Consider the following 16,897-nt stretch of genomic DNA (forward strand, 5'->3'; position numbering starts at 1 on the left):
GGAAATCTACAACGCTTTCTTGCAGGTTATAGCTGATTTACGCTCCGTGCAAGTGCCTAACACCAAAACACAGATTTTTTGATTGTGTTTGTAGGTCTACAAGAGTTATGGAGTACTAGTGGTTCAATGGTTTTGATGACTCAGATGACGAGTTTGTCTTTTCTTCTAAAGACAAGCATTCTTAGCTGTCAAATCGTTATAATGAGCAAAATGAAGATAGAAGAGGAGAGGCATCTCACTGTGACAAGTCTCGAAGATTGGAGTGGCCTTCTCCCCCATCCTCTTCTTTACATGTTTCAATAGGTTTGTACTTTTGTCCCTCACATAGCTGTTATGGGACCCTAGTATAGGTGCGAGTTCTTCCTTACTTGCCAAAAGAAGATCGACTTGATGGGTCGAACTACTCCCTTTGGCCTTGCAAAGTGGAGTGCATTCTTGACACCTTTGATCTATGGTCTTTTGTTACAATCCCCATTCCTCGATCATTGGAGTATCCCAAGATTGGTTTTATAATGTATTGCATTGCCTTATGGGATCGGCTTAACTCTTGAGCCCGATCTTTTCTCTTCATGAGGCTACATGATCTTGTTCTTGTTCATGTGGATGAAGTTTTCTCCTCTCTACCACTAGAAGATCTCTATTCACAGTATTACCGTTGAGAAGAAATGTAGGATGATCTATCTTGATTGAAGAATCACATCAATATGCTAGAGGATATGTGGGATGAGCTCATATTCCTTGGTTAAACTATGTCATTGGAGGATATTGCAATGATTCTCCTCGCCTAGTTGCCATCTCCAAAGTACGATGTTTTCTACACTAGCTTGCTTGTCTCTAGGGTTTATGACATACTTCTTTGGGAAGAGCTAGCTCCGCTTATCTTGAAGCACGATGAGAGACTCAAAGATATATAGGAGTGAGTGGATTTGACAATAGGAAGGCTTTTATAGTAGGCGCAAGAGGTGGGAACAAGAAGGCTAATAATAAGTAGGATGAGAAAAAGGATGAAAAGATGTCCAAGACAAAGTGCCTACATTGTTGTTGAAAAGCACTCATCTAGAGGAGATGTGTTGGCAGAAATACCCCCTTTGAAGCCAAAGGAAGGTTCCAAATAATTGAAGGCTACCCTGGTTACTACAAAGTCTGTCTTTATTCATCTGTTTGAGGGCGAAGATAATACTTGCTTCTTTCACTGAGGAGAAGATATGGCTTGTGGATAGTGGAGCCTCTTCACATATGACATATTGATGGGATTGGCGCAAGGACATGCATGCTAGAGGGAGGTTTTGTCACCATTGGAGACCGTTCCTGTTAGCCTGCTCCTCTTCAGTCTCAGTCTGTCATCTCCTAGTTGTGAGCTCCTGTCAGAGTCTGACAGGAGACAGAGGAGCTCTGTCAGTTTGTTTTGATGGCTGCCTTAGTCAGCATGCAGCCCTGGGTGTTTTACAGCCCAAATTGGGCTGTTTTTGTCCAGACTGCCCATTTTCTGGGCAGTCGGCCAGATCTGGCTGGTCGGCCAAATCTGGCCAGGTCGGCCAGTTTGCTGGCCTGGGGGCTATTTATATCAGCCCCCCCAGTCAGTCCAGCATTGTGCTCTGCAGGTACAGCACTGCTCCCTCCGTCTCCGTCTCCGGCATTGGTGCTGCCACTACTTCCAGTCTGTCCTGGTTCCCTCACTGACGCTCCGGGCTGTGTGCAGGGACTGTTCTGTCCATTCCAGTGTATTCAGCATTCATCTCAGTCAGTGCAGACTTTCTTCCTTCATTCTCTGCTTTCTCTCTCCTCTCCTCCGTGTTCGTGTTCTTCTTCCGTTGCGCACTCTCACATGGTATCATCGCCTGATTGAGAGCACGGAGGACACACCTTCAGGAGAGAAATACCTTACTGCTGCTGCCAACAGATCAACCACAGCCAGGCGACTTCATCAGGCGGCTGTTCAGCCTGCGTTTGCTGTCCACGCTGACTGCAGAGGCTGCCACGTCATCCAGCGACGCAGCAACCCTGCGTTTGCCACCAGGCGGCCTCTCCTGCTGCTGGGCGACCTCCCAACAGGCTGCGTTTTGCTGCTCTGCAGGTCGCTTCCACCCCAGGCGGCTCTTTTCCTGCTGGCGACCTCTGTCCGGGCTGTTTTCCTGGTGCTGGTGGTCTCTTCTCTGGTGTTTGACATCACTATTCTTGCGTTTTGCAGATCCAGGTGTTTCTAGGCACTCTCTACCTGCGTCTTGGTGGTTGGTGACCACATTGCTGGTCCTATTTCGACAGCGGCACAACTTTCTTTGGTATTTTGCAGATTGGAAGATGTCTTACCAGTTTTCAGGCTTTGAAGACTCAGAGAATGAGCTTCTCTCTCATCATTCCTCTGAGCGGAGGCGGGATTATCGTGAAGCTCGACATCGGGAAGAACCTCCTCGCACTCGTCCTTCTTCAGTCCATGCATCTCAGAGGGTTCCATCTATTGCGAAGGTTTCTTCAGTGAAGACTGCTTCAGATGTGCGGATGCCTTCCTTGATTCCCTCTATACAGGTGCCGATTCTCCCTTCCTTTCCGAAGGAAGATAAGTTGGATGGTTCCAACTACTCCCTATGGTCATGCAAGGTGGCTTGCATCCTCGATACTTTTGACCTTTGGGAGCTTGTTTCTTCGCCCATCGACCGACCCCTCGTGGATTCGTCCGATGGCACCTCTATGGACCGTGCAGCCTTATGGGATAGGCTCAACTCTCGAGCCCGTTCCTTTCTTTTTATGAGTCTCCATGATTCTGTTCTTGTACATGTTCACAGGTTAAAGACCGCGGCGGAAGTATGGACAAAGCTTGCGTCTTTGTATCAGCACAAGACATTTGCCCACAAGATTTCCCTGGAGAAGAAGTTGCGGATGCTCAGTCTTGATGGTTCTTCTTCCATGAAGGAGCACATCACGAAGATGGAGGATATGCGAGGCGAGCTAGCCTCTCTTGGTCGTCTGATATCGTCTGAGGATATGGCGATGATTCTGTTGACTCAGCTGCCATCACCCCGTTATGATGTCTTCTACACCAGCCTCATCACTTCGAGGACCCGTGAGACACTTCTATGGGAGAAGCTTTCCCCGCTTGTCTTGGAGCATGACGAGCGACTCAAAGAGGTGGGAGCCAGTGGCTCCACCAAGGCATTTACGGCCAGCACAGGTGGCGGCAAGAAGAAGAAACAAAAGAAGGAGAAGGGCAAGGACAAGAAGGAGGAGGACAAGAAGGATGCGAAGGAGAAGAAGCCCAAGTGTCCCCATTGTGGGAAGGGCACTCATCCCGAGGAGAAGTGTTGGCAGAAGTATCCCCATTTGAAGCCTAAGGAGAAGGACTCGAAGGCGGCCCCAGCCACAACAGAATCTGCGTTTGTGCATCTCGTTGTTGAGGAAGACACTGCCCTAGCTTCTACCACACAGGAGAAGCCTTGGCTCGTCGACAGTGGAGCATCTTCACATATGACCTTCCGTCAGGATTGGCTTCAGGATCTTCGTTCCAGAGGGGGTACAGTCACCATTGGTGACAATTCTATAGTTCTTGTTCGAGGCGTGGGGACTTTACCTATGTTTTCTGACAGGCGGTCTTCCTTCGCCAAAGTTCTCTATGTGCCTGATTTGGGTTTTAACCTATTATCTGTGCATGGTCTTACTCAGTTAGGTACCGGAGTCATTTTTACACAGGATGCAGTCACAGTGGAGGATGCTTCTATAGGTGATGCTCTTTGGACAGGTATACAGGAGGGTGGGCTTTATGCGCTCACAGCCTTGGCTGTGCGGACTTCCCATGAGCTTGGGCTGCTTTGGCATGCTCGGTATGGTCATTTGAACCTCGATTCTCTTCGCCGGGCTTCTAGGAGGAAGATGGTGGAGGGACTTCCTGATTTCCCTCCTCTTCACACTTTGTGCCCTAGCTGCTTGAGGGGCAAGCAGCACCGGCAGCCTCACCCGCAGGTTGCTTCTAGACGGGCTACTTCTCCGCTTGAGTTGGTTCATACCGACCTTTGCGGACCTATGGGCACGGCCTCCCTTGGGAAGGCCAAGTATTTGATGCTGATTGTGGACGACTTTAGTCGTTATGTGTGGCCTTATTTCTTGGAGTACAAGAGCGAGGCGTACTCCCGTTTCTGTGAGTGGCAGGTGTTTGTGGAGACCCAAACAACTTCCAAGGTTCGTGGTGTTCGAGCTGATCACGGTGGCGAGTTCACTTCTCACCTTTTCTCTCAGTTTTGCAGGGATCATGGTATTCGGGTGGAGTATTCCCATCCGAATACACCATCTGAGAATGGTGTGGTGGAGCGTGCGAATCGGACCATGATTGAGATGGCCCGATCTATGTTGGAGCATAGGAGTCTTCCTCATTTCCTTTGGGGTGAGGCGGTGGCTACAGCGGTGCATATCCGCAACCGCTCTCCGACTTCGGCAATACAGGACATGACTCCGTATGAGGCTTTCTTTGGCAAGAAGCCTTCCGTGTCCCATTTTCGCATCTTTGGGTGCGATGCTTTTGTCCATGTGGACAAGAAGAAGAGGAAGACGAAGTTCGACTCTAAGTCGAGAAAGCTTATCTTCGTTGGTTATAGTACGACCACGAAGGGATATCGGCTCTATGACCCGACGGCGCGGACGGTTGAGGTGAGCAGGGATGTGATCTTTGATGAGGCTTCGGCCTCTGAGCATCCGATTGATGGTTCTATTACAGATGTTTCTTCATCATCGACGGACCCTCCCCCACCTTCTCTCCCTTCACTTCCTTCCAGGATGCCTCTTAGCACCCCTCCTATTCCTCCTCCTTCGGCTTCCCTTTCCCCTTTGGTGGATGTGCCTTCGTCTTCTACGAGCTCTTCTACCGCCACTTCGGGATCTTCACGGGATATACAGCCTTCTTCAGATGCGGAGGATCTACCTTCACTCGGTGAGGGGGAGTCCCTCTCCGATTTGGGTGCTTTACAGGTTCCGGAGACCCCCCGGTCTCCCTCACAGCAGCAGGAGTCTCTCAGGATTCCTTTATGGTATCGCTGGCTCATGCAGGATTCAGGTGTTACTCACTTTCCTGCTTCTTCTACAGGTCCCCGTCGCTTAGCACGTTTACAGGCCCAGCGGGACAGTTCACTATGTGTGAACTATGCTCTTATGTCACAGATTCTTCAGGATTCCGAGCCTTCCACTGTGGAGGAGGCTCTTGCACAGGATATTTGGAGACGGGCTATGCAGGCCGAGCTCGATTCCATCGAGCGAAACCATACGTGGGAGCTTGTTCCGCGTCCCGCGAAACGGAAGGTGATTGGTGTGAAATGGGTCTTTAAGACCAAATATCTTGCAGATGGCTCCTTGGACAAGCATAAGGCTAGGCTTGTTGCCAAGGGTTTTGCTCAGCGTGCAGGGTTGGACTACTTTGAGACTTTTGCTCCTACAGCTAGGATGTCCACCATCCGAGTTCTTTTGGCTCTTGCTGCTCACCACCGTTGGCCTGTCTACCAGATGGACGTCAAGTCTGCTTTTCTGAATGGCGTTCTTGAGGAGGAGATTTATGTTTCACAGCCTCCTGGTTTTCTTGTGCAGGGGAAGGAGGATCATGTCTACAGGCTGCGGAAGGCTCTTTATGGCCTCAAGCAGGCTCCTCGTGCTTGGTACCAGCAGATTGACCGCTTCTTTCTACAGAGTGGCTTTGCGCGCTCCGTTTATGATCCCAACCTCTACTTACGGGTTGTGGATTCTCTTTCGGTGTTCCTTATCTTGTATGTGGATGATCTTATCATTACAGGGAGCGACACTCAGCAGGTGGAGCATACACGGTCCATTCTACAGCAGGAGTTTGACATGACGGATCTAGGGATCCTTCACTTCTTTCTAGGTCTGGAGATCTATCAGATGGCACAGGGCATTTTTATCTCGCAGCACCGGTACATCTCCGAGCTTCTTTCGGAGTTTGATATGGTTGATTGTCGGCCTATCTCATGCCCCATGGACCCTGAGTCCAAGCTTTTGACAGCTGGAGTTCCTCTTACCGATCCCACCCGTTACAGGTGCCTTGTCGGCTCTCTTATCTGGCTGCTTCACACTCGGCTGGATATCTCTTTTGTGGTGGCTTTATTGTCTTCTTTTATGCAGACTCCTACACAGGATCACTGGCAGGCGGCCTTGCGGGTTCTTCGCTATTTGCAGGGGACTCGATCCTTCGGGATCATGTATGGAGATGGGATTACCCTTTCTGGATGGAGTGATTCTGATTGGGCAGGTGATGTGGATTCGAGACGATCCACTACAGGTTATGCTTTCACCCTTGGATTTGGTGCTGTCTCTTGGAGCAGCAAGAAGCAGCCTACTGTGGCACTTTCTTCTACAGAGGCCGAGTATCGGGCCCTTTGTTCGACCGCTATGGAGGCAGTTTGGCTCCGTCGCTTACTCGCGGAGATTGACTTTTCTCAGACCGGACCTACGGAGCTGCGCGTGGATAACCAGAGTGCTCTTGCTCTGGCTAAGAACCCGGTGTTCCATGCTCGCACGAAGCACATTGAGTTTCAGTATCACTATGTTCGAGAGCGGATCGTGGATTCGGAGCTGGTGGTGGTCTATTGTCCTATGGCGGCCAATGCAGCTGATCTCTTTACGAAGCCGTTGCCTCAGGCTTCTTTGCTTCATCACATGCTGTTCTTGGGTCTTCAGACTCTCCCAGGAGTTGAGAGGGGGTGTTAGCCTGCTCCTCTTCAGTCTCAGTCTGTCATCTGCTGGTTGTGAGCTCCTGTCAGAGTTTGACAGGAGACAGAGGAGCTCTGTCAGTTTGTTTTGATGGCTGCCTTAGTCAGCATGCAGCCCTGGGTGTTTTACAGCCCAAATTGGGCTGTTTTTGTCCAGACTGCCCATTTTCTAGGCAGTCGGCCAGATCTGGCCATAGCGCGATGGTTTAGAGCCATCGTGCATCTTGTAACCATGTAAACTTGTACCTTTTTTTTGTAATTAATACAATTACCTTTTACGAGAGAGAGAGAGAGAGAGAGAGAGAGAGAGAGTGTGTGTGTGCTTTAGTACGGGGATTTCCCACATGTTGACCTAGGGCCCTCGTGTCTCATGTAATCATGTAATCTTGTACCTTTTTTTCGTAATTAATACAATTACCTTTTACGAAAAAAAAAGACCATGTTGAGAGGGGAATCGGCCCCTTAGGCTTTTTAGGAATTTATTGAAACAAAACCATGGGCACCAAGTACTTGAACCATATACAAAAGAACTGATTTGTTGCAATTTTGAAAACTAGGGTTTTGAAACCCTAATTTTTGCAAACTCCGAGCAGCAAGTTGATTCTTTTCTTTAGTGCTTGAATTAGATCGAGCTAAGTAGAAAGTGTTTCTTGGATGAGAGATAGATAGGAGAGTACAAAGCATGCAACTGAAATTTCAGCATGAGAGCTTGTTTCAAATGAAGAGAGAGATCTCTTGTATATAGGTGTGGGGCATGGGTGCTTAAAAGTGGAAAGTAGAGACTACAAATGACAAGTGTAGGGATACTTGTCTCTTTAAAATAACACATGTCCTCTTCTAAGGGCCACATGTCACTTTTCTAGAGAAAGAAGCTTTCAAATCTTCACTCTAAAAATTTCCCAAATGGTTGAGAACTTGAGACAGCTATTGAAGATAGAATTGTTCCTTGCGAAATTTCAAAGCCTTTGATGCGAATAAAATTTTCATTTGAGCAACTTCCAAAAATAGTAACCTCCTAAATTTTAGGAGTTGCCAAATTTAGCTTTTGGAGAGCTTCACTATATAGGTTCACGGGTTCATGGTTTGTTTCTTCGATCATGAGCATTTGGTTTCACTTTCTGAAACCACTCATTATATAGGCTTCTAGTCAATATGACTATTTGAGTGTAATAGGATGAAAACTTTATTTAAACCCTCCAAATAAAGGGAAAAAAAATTGAATGTGGTTCCATCCCCCTTTGTAGGTCTTGGTAGGCCATTGGGCAGCCAATGAGCATCCTTTCTCTGATGCCTTGGCCTCTTTGGAGTTATCATTTGGGTTGCCTTAGTAAGATAACCATCACCTTTGTAGTCTTGATAGATCATTGGACAATTGACGTGCACCCTTAGTCTAATGCCTTGGCTACTTTGGGGCGGGATGCCTTGGGGTAAAATGGGCTTGAGCTTTTCTTATAGTCCCTTTTTGGTTCTAGTTTTGGGCTTGAGAGGAGATGTTGATTTATGCTGATCTCTTTTAAATAGCCTTAAAACTCAAATGTTACCAAAGTTTCATTAAAAAGAAATGCATTCTTAGAGAGTTTCTGTGTCCCATAAGCAATATCCTAATTTGGGAGAATCCTTCTGCATCTTTCAATAGATAGGCTGCCCACCATTGAGTGGATCCTTGTTTATAGGTTTCTACCATTGACTCCTCTAGTGGTTGTTGAGCGCTTGCCAATTGCTACCACGTCATCAGCAACCCCTCGCACCTTGTCCATTGCTTCCGCCCTCTACCCCCTGCTGTTGGTGACTTCTCCTACAATTTTAGACAGTTGCATTTGTTGTTTTGGCAGACCACCCTATTGATGAGCCACCTCCATAACAACCAGCTGGCATTTTGTGCAATGCAGGCCTGTTCGGCATTAGATTCACCTATCACATTTGGGTGGTTACATTGATGTGTGCACTAGTTCCAACCCTAGAGAATACTGTGTTTTGGTTTCCAGCCTAGTGGCCTTTCATTTTCTGCTTCATCTCAGCTTTGAGTGGTGGTTATAGCACTTCGGATTCATCTTTGGTGGACATCACACTGTGACTACTCCCTTAGCTTGATCCCAAGAGAGCCAATAGTGCGAAGAAAACTGCTAGGGTTTGAACTGAGGACACACAGAGTGTACGACCACGACAGAAACACAAAGAGACAGACACAGACACAGAGGGTAAAACTCAAACCCTAAACGCAAGACTCAAAAACTCAAACCCTAAACGCAAAACTCAAAACTCAAAACGCAAAAACCCAAACACAAACAGAAGAAGGGAGAGAGAGAACACAACTCTGAAGTGAATGAATGCTATAAATGAATGTAAGAGTGTACAGCGTGCTCAAGGGCAGAGCAATGTCGGAGTCTGACGTCCACTGAAGACGGATCCCAAGTCTGTGACCACCAATCGGAGTGTAGGAGTGCTGAATAGTGAATGCCAACAGGCTGGTCACCAAAACGCAGAAGTCTGGAGGCTGGAAACTGGTAAATGCAGCAGTGTACCACCGATCGGAGGCTGGAAATTGTGCACAGTATGCTGTTAGGGCCTGCACAGTAGGCTGAAACAGTGTCTGAGAGTGTTAGGGCTTGCAATGCTGAAAACCCAGGCTGGCTGACCTTGGAGACGATGGAAAGCAAGCTTAATAGCAGTCTGGGACAGTCTGGAGCAGCCGCCAGCAGCTGAGAGTTGTCGCTTACAGCAATGGACAGGCTGAAGATAATGTGGGTGCAGTTGATGATGGCTGGACAGTAGATGGAGACGGGCTGCAGGCTGGAAACTGGGCGCCAACAGCAACAGAGAGTGTGTGGGCTGGTGTAACCTGCAAACAAGGATGATCGCTGAATGGGGGCAGCCTCTCTATTTATAGATGTGGAAGGGCGCCCCAAAAATTAGGGTTTTCACTAAACTCTCTCGAACCACTCCCCGTTTCAGGGTTTCCACTGAATTCTCTCGAATCACTCCCAGTTTTAGGGTTTTACTCTAAAAGAGCATTTTTAGTGTGCTTTGGGGCTGTTTAAGAGGCTAACCAGCAACTGATGCATATTTTAGCTCAACACCTTCTCTTAGGCCCAAAACTGAGTTGAAAGGTTAGGCTAGCCATTGTGATGTGTATGTACCCCAAGGCGTCCCACCCCTAAGCAGCCAAGGTATCGGACAAAGGGTGCATGTCGGCTGCTTAGTGGCCTATCAAGACTATAGAGGCGATGGTTATCGTACCAAGGGAATCCAAGTAGTCATCCCAGAGAGGACAGGGCATCGGACAAAGGGTGCACGTCGACTGTCCAGTGGCCTACTAAGCCCTATAAAGGCGGATGGAACTACATGGATATATATATTTTTTTCCTTGACTAAGTGAAGTAAATTTGATGGGATGCGGCCGATTGAGTAAAAGTGACCCAGAAGACGGGAGTAGGGAGGGTACACCCAACACATCACAAAACATTACAAGCTAACCTATCCACTGAGGGTGTTGATGACGAGGAAAAATAGGTAATGAGGTATCCATGTGATGAAGAAGGATGGTGGTGTGGTAACAACAGCCGCCGGTGGAAACAGCTTAGGATCCGCGCAAGTGGTGCTCTGCACAATGAGATGCAAAGTATGCTACATGTTGAAGAATGCTCATGCAGCAGGTGCCGCTTGGACAGTGTCCCTTGTGGGGAAATTGTTCACTTGCCCAAGCGCCCTAGTACAAGGATGATGTAATCATGCAATGCAAAGGGTAAGGTACAATAGGGGGAAGAAGCCGATGTCGAAGACAAAGTGCTAAAGCTTGTAGAATACCAAGAAGGGTAGGAACCGCCTCTCAACCTGGATGTAGATGCTGAAGAAGGAAGAGGAGCCTGATATCGGTCTTCATATGGTGCCGAGAACCATAAGGAATGAAATAAGATGAAGTGGATGAAGCAACCCGCTAGAAGAGCAAGGGAGAAGTCACCGCCATGTAAGCATCGAGAGAGATGCTGCAGGATCCGCCTTGGGAGGGGAAACCGCCATGCTGGAAGAAGAGCAAGCATTCCTAGGATGATGAAACCATGAAAGAAACGGTGCGCATCCCCATGTCTCTAGCCCAGGGAGGACCAAAGCAATCTGTAAGTTAGCCCTATATTGAAAGACAAAACCCTACAAAAGAGATGAGAATCTGCAAACACAGAGATTAGTGGTGAGATGCGGCAAAGCAAAACAAAACAGAAAGAAAATCTAACTCAAAATAAATGTAATGAATGTGTATGTGTGTGAGAAAATGCAGCGGAAGACAAAAAAATGGAAAAACTAAGGATAATGAATCCTATGGGCTCGACTCTAAGAGTGCGAAAAATGAATGCTAGACTAACCTAGGGTATTCGAAAGGACCTAGAGGCATGCGAGTCGAAGAAGGTGGCTACCATCGCATGTGTCCAGTAGCAGGGCTCTACCAAGGCAACACTTGATGAGGTGGAGAGGAAGGTGAGATGGATGTATGAAGTGCAATGGGATGGGAATCTGCAGACCAATTAGCCAATCCCTCAGGGGTAGTGAAAGAGATGGGTCGCTGAGGCTGTACTCAAGCCACATGTCCAACAGCAGCAACAACGGGTGCTGAGGAGTAGATAAAGGAGGAGCGGAGGCCGTAGCCCCACTAGACTGTGTAGTCGCAGCGGTCTGCGGAGGCTTTTTAGGTGGAAAACCTTGGGCCTTGGAGTGATACTCCTCGTCCACATGGCCTGCTCTCTGGCAATGTGTGCAAAACCGGTTTTTCTTAGGGAGTTGTTGCTAGATAGGTCTAGATTCTTTGGTTCCATCTGAGGAAGTGGAGTCACCCTTTGATTGGCTTGCCTTTGCATCTAGCGAGTTCTTGCCAAGAGCGGTTGTCCCTCCCGAAGAAGAGGCAACCAACCCCCTCTGCTCTGAATAAGGCTGTGATGAGGATTTTTTGTGGACTTGATCATATAGCCTCGTGTAACACAAGAACTAGCACTCAAACTCGTAGAAGGTTGGCAATCTAGGTTGGGAGATAATGTGTTGAATGAAATTGAAATACTTGTCGGGCAACTTATTCAAGAAGAATGTAACCTGATCGTCATTTGACTTTGGGGAGCCAGTAGTGGCGAACTCGGCAAGTAACCACCTATATTCAGCCAGCTTGACTTTCAGATTATCCCCTTCCTTAATAGAGAACTCTTGAAGCTCAAAGTTGAGACTGATGCGCCGAGTACGATCACGAGCCGCATAGCGGTCGAGAAGGTGACTCCAACGCTCTAACGTGAGCGGGAAGTGCTGCAACTGAGCGTGAAACTCAGGAAGCAATTCCTGCATCATATCAACATTGGCTGTGGCATTGCGGGCTCTCCCATGACGGATGTAATCAGTGTGAGCTAATCGAGGGTTCGGCATAGGCTCTAGACTAATGACGAGGTTCTAAAGACCTTGAGACTCAAGCACTTGTTGCATGAAATTAGACCAAGTGGTGAAATTTTACCCGTTAAAATGCATCTTATTCGTGAAGGCATTCTTGGCCGTGGCAACAGGAGTGGTAGTGCTCGGAGATGGATAGTGTGAAAAAGTGTAGTGTGGATAGGATGGGGGAGTGGAGTACACTTGGGAATGGGCCCCAGAGTACCCATCAGGCATGCGTGTAGTGTCAAGGTGGATCCATAGGTAGGGATGGGTTGACTAGGCATGGGCATGGCAGCCACATGAGGAACCCAAGGAGATGGGACGGGAACATGGTGAGTAGAAGATGAGAATCCTTGCATAGGTTAACCCAAGGAGAGTGTGAAGACGCACCATAAGCTGAGGATATAAACCCCTGCATATGAGTGGACATGGGAGATGTGAAGCTGGGGATAGGGAAGGGGATGCCCATCACAGTCGTCCCAGGAGTTATGTATGTGCTCATGTGCTAAAAGATAAGAGGCACCGTGTTAAAGGGTGGCATTCCCCCTAACGAAGTACCATGGTGCAAAGAGGTAAAGAATGGGGTGGAGAAGGAAAAGGTGCTAGGAGCGGAGATGGAAGATCCAACCCCTAGGGTGTGTGATGCAGATGTGGAGTGTAATCCAAGGTTTTGGAAAGATCATGAGAGGTGTGATATAGAAGAGGGTGCCATGGGAGGGAAGTGAGAAGTGTGTGTGATATGCTCAAATGGAACAAAAGCTGTAGATGTACTTGAATTTCATCTGCTTCGTGAGCCCCCTCTATTGAAGTTTACATACGCAAAGCCATCCAGATCGTGTACCTCAAAAGAAGAAACATGCCAGGATTTTGATTCATGCAAAACAAAAGAATTGTACAAACTTGACATTGGACCTAGTTGAGATGATGAAGATGGATCGCCAGACATTCGGAATGCCATATGTCCTCCAGGATTGGATAGGTGACCAGCCTCACCAACCAGTCCGGATGTGGTAGCAAAATTGGTAGAAGGGGTATAAACATCACCATACTTGTTGCGATAGTACTCCTCAAAGTCCTCCCGAGTCATGTTAGTGAAATCTGGTGAAGGTGGAGTGTCGTCCTCCTCACCGAGTCCATAATGCTGTCTCAGGGCCTCCAATGATGGAGAAGCTTGATAAGACATCATAGGAACCGGAGAAGGTGTCTTGGACATTGTGATTCAGTTATGAGTCGTATTGTGTGCCTCGCACAAAGACTAGCTCTCCACAATATCCGTAGGATACTCTTTACAAGAGCACCGGCTCTGATACCGTGTGAAGGAAACTGCTAGGGTTTGCACTGAGGACACATAGAGTGTACGACCACGACAGAAACACAAAGAGACAGACACAGACACAGACGCAGAGGGAAAAACTCAAACCCTAACGGCAAAATCAAAACTCAAACACAAACAGAAGAAGGGAGAGAGAGAACACAATTGTGAAGTGAATGAATGCTGTAAATGAATGTAAGAGTGTATAGTGTGCTCAAGGGCAGAGCAATGTCGAAGTGTGATGCCCACCGAAGATGGATCCCAAGTCAGTGACCACCAGTCGGAGTGTAGGAGTGCTGAATAGTGAATGCCAGCAGGCTGGTCACCAAAACGTAGCAGTCTGGAGGCTGGAAACTGGTAAACACAGCAGTGTTCCACCGATCGGAGGCTGGAAACTGTGCATAGTCTGCTGTAAACAGCAGGTTGAAACAGTGTCTGAGAGTGTCAGGGCTTGCAATGCTGAAAATGCGAGCTGGCTGACCTTGGAGATGATGGACAGTAGATGAAGACGGGCTGCAGGCTGGAAACTAGGCGCCAACAGCAGCAGAGGGTGTGTGGGCTGGTGTAACCTGCAAACAAGGATGATCGATGAATGGGGCATCTTGTCTATTCAAAAATTAGGGTTTTCACTAAACTCTCTCGATCCGCTCCCCGTTTTAGGGTTTCCAATAAACTCTCTGGAATCGCTCCCCGTTTTAGGGTTTTACTCTAAAAGAGTATTTTTAGTGTGTTTTGGGGCTGTTTAAGAGGTTAATCAGCGAGTAATGCATATTTTAGGTCAACAAATAGCAGTTGGACAAAAGCCAACGGCTATTGGACAACTTTGCCCTTGAGTAGCTTGTACATTCTTTCCTTCATTTTACATTCTTTCCTTCATTTATAACATTGATTCATCAATTGTAGAGTTCTCTTTCTTTCTTTGTTTGTGTTTGTGTTTTTGTGTATTGTGTTTATTGCGTTATTGTCTAAGTTATTATGTTTTAGTCATGTTCATACATTCCATGTTTTGTCAATGCAAACTCTAGCACATCTTCAAAGCCGGTGTATTAGATGGATATGAAGATTACCTTCCTCAACAACATCCTATAGGAGGAGATTTAGGTGGATGAATGTCTAGGTTGGAGTGTGTGCAGCAAAAAATATTATGCATATGGCTTACGTAAGGCTCTCTATGACTTGAAGCAAGCCCCTAGAGCTTGGTATCTGTGGATAGATTGCTTCTTCCTTGAGCATGGCATTTGATGTTGGGATAATGACCCCAACTTCTACTTTTGATTGGTCGTGAGGACTAAGTACTTATCATCCTTTATGTGGATGATCTCATCTTGACAAGTAGCCATTCACAGGAGGAGCATATGCAAGAGATATTGAGCCACGAGTTCAACCTAATAGACCTTGGGCTTCTCCACTTATTTCTTGATCTTGAGGTTTACCAGCCACCTCACGACATTTTTATTTCTTAGCACAAGTACATCTCTAAGCTTTTGGCAGAGTTTGGTGTGGGTTCTTATAAGCCTATTTCATGCCCCATGGACCTTGAGTCCAAGCTTTCTATGACTGGCGATTCCTTACTGTTATCTTCTTTCATGTGTAGACTCACCTTTAGGCTCGCTGATGAGCCGGCTTTCCCTGTTTTGAGATATCTTTAGGGGACTTTATCTTATGGGATCTTGTATGGAGGGGGGGGGGGGGGGGGCACTCTTACATGTTGGAGTGATTTTGGTTGGATTGGCGATGCCAATTCTTGATGCTTTACTGCTGAATAAGGGCAGGCAGTCGTCAGGGGCGGGCGTGAGGACACGCGACAGGGGCAGGCAGGCGGCGGACAGAACAGGCGGCTGGGGCAGGCAGACGTCTGACTCTCTCTCTCTCTCTCTCTCTCTCTCTTTCTGAAGCGGCAGAAGACTGGTTACAAGCAGGCGTGCAAGTATGGCGAGCGAGACGTCAGGCCAGAAACGGCAGCGCGTAGGTGGAACAGGCGAAGGTCTGTGTCAAGACGGCCAGTGGCGACAGGTCGCCATCGAACCTGCAGATCGCGCGCTCTTCTCTCTCTCGGCACATTGACACAGCGCAGGACACCGCAGGCTGCAGGCGTCGACGGGTACCACGGAAGGTCAGGTCGCCATCGCTCCGTCCGCGTCAGATCGATCCGTCGCTCTCTCTCTCTCTCTCTCTCTGATCTGGTGCATTTGGTTGGAGCAGTAAGACCTAACCTATTATTCCTCTTTAGGAGGTAGTATGGCTCTGCCACATACTTGCAGAGATTGGATTCCCTTAGGTGGGGACCTATTTTACTTTGGGTCGACAATGAGAGTGCCATCACTCTTGCCAAGAACCCAATGTTCAATGTTCGCCCAAAGCACATTGAGGTTCAATACCACTATATTCGAGAACATATCTTGAATCCCAAGAAGGCTTTGCCACAAACTCAAGAGAGATGCCCTTGAATCTCCACTTGCCCTATTGATGGAGTCAATCTCTCACAAAAATTGGAATATCTTGCTGTTTTGTAAATCTAGCATGCATTTGAGATGTATGAGAGAGAAGAAGCAGGAGAGAGAAAAATCTGCATTTCTAGCCTGGAATTCACCCAGATATAGGTTGTTTGCACACAGCAATAGATACTGTCTCCATTCCTTGATACAGCTCCATATCAGGTTGCATGTTGGTCTTTTGGAATTTGCTGCTGTCTGAAATTTCTGCACCAGCAACTGTTAATTGCCCGGTTTTTAGAGTTTTCTCCTGTTTATATCCCCAGAATCAGCTCTAGATCTAACTGTCCTGATGGTCTAACTGCTGTCTCTTTGCTCACAATTGAGTTGTCCGCCCTTAGATTGGCCCAAAGTGGCCTTACACTGCCTTGCATGGTTCCCAAACTTAGCTAACTGCCAATTGTTAGACCTGTCCATGCAAACTCAGCCTCTAGACTTAATTCCCAGCCAATAATAATCCAATTAAAATTGAAAAATACATAGTCTTTGCTGAAACTTGGGCCATGCTCAACTCCGATTTTCAATTCCTAACCTCTTTAAACTTGAAAGTGTCAATACTTTCCACAAGTCTTAGTCTAGGGCATCAAATCATTTAATTCCCTGACCCCCATGACACCAAAAGTCATTTCCAAGGACTTATTTAATGTCTTTGACCAAGATCTGTCACTAGGCAACCATTGGCACGTGTTCACAACAACTTCTACCAATGTCCACCTGCACCCAAGCTAGGATTCTTTGTCACCATGGCATAGATTGAACTCAATCACATCCATGCACCACACATATGCCCAACATAACTATCCAAAGAGCATTAAGTTAAAAAGTCATGACCTGGTGACGACTAATTGCAGTCAAAATGGCCAGCGTACTGCTGTCTGTCTGACCTTCTGCCCACTAAGTGGTTGCCCAGCCATAAATGAATGCTTCTGAAGTGCAAAATGCTGCTGCCCATGAAGCATGATTATAGGCCCAGCAATATGCCTCCAACACAGGCTGAGAAC

At 47.4% G+C, this 16,897-nt stretch overlaps 1 protein-coding gene across 1 annotated transcript in view; it reads left to right on the top strand.

Annotated features, from left to right (window-relative positions):
- The window catches only part of LOC148041900 (Tetratricopeptide repeat (TPR)-like superfamily protein), a 174,609-nt gene that overhangs the window by 26,354 nt on the left and 131,358 nt on the right, over positions 1 to 16,897 (top strand). The window lies entirely within an intron of this gene.

This window comes from Lygodium microphyllum, chromosome 1, assembly GCF_053477565.2.
Source record: "Lygodium microphyllum isolate KBCC chromosome 1, Lygodium_microphyllum_v1.1.10, whole genome shotgun sequence".
Taxonomy (NCBI): domain Eukaryota; kingdom Viridiplantae; phylum Streptophyta; class Polypodiopsida; order Schizaeales; family Lygodiaceae; genus Lygodium; species Lygodium microphyllum.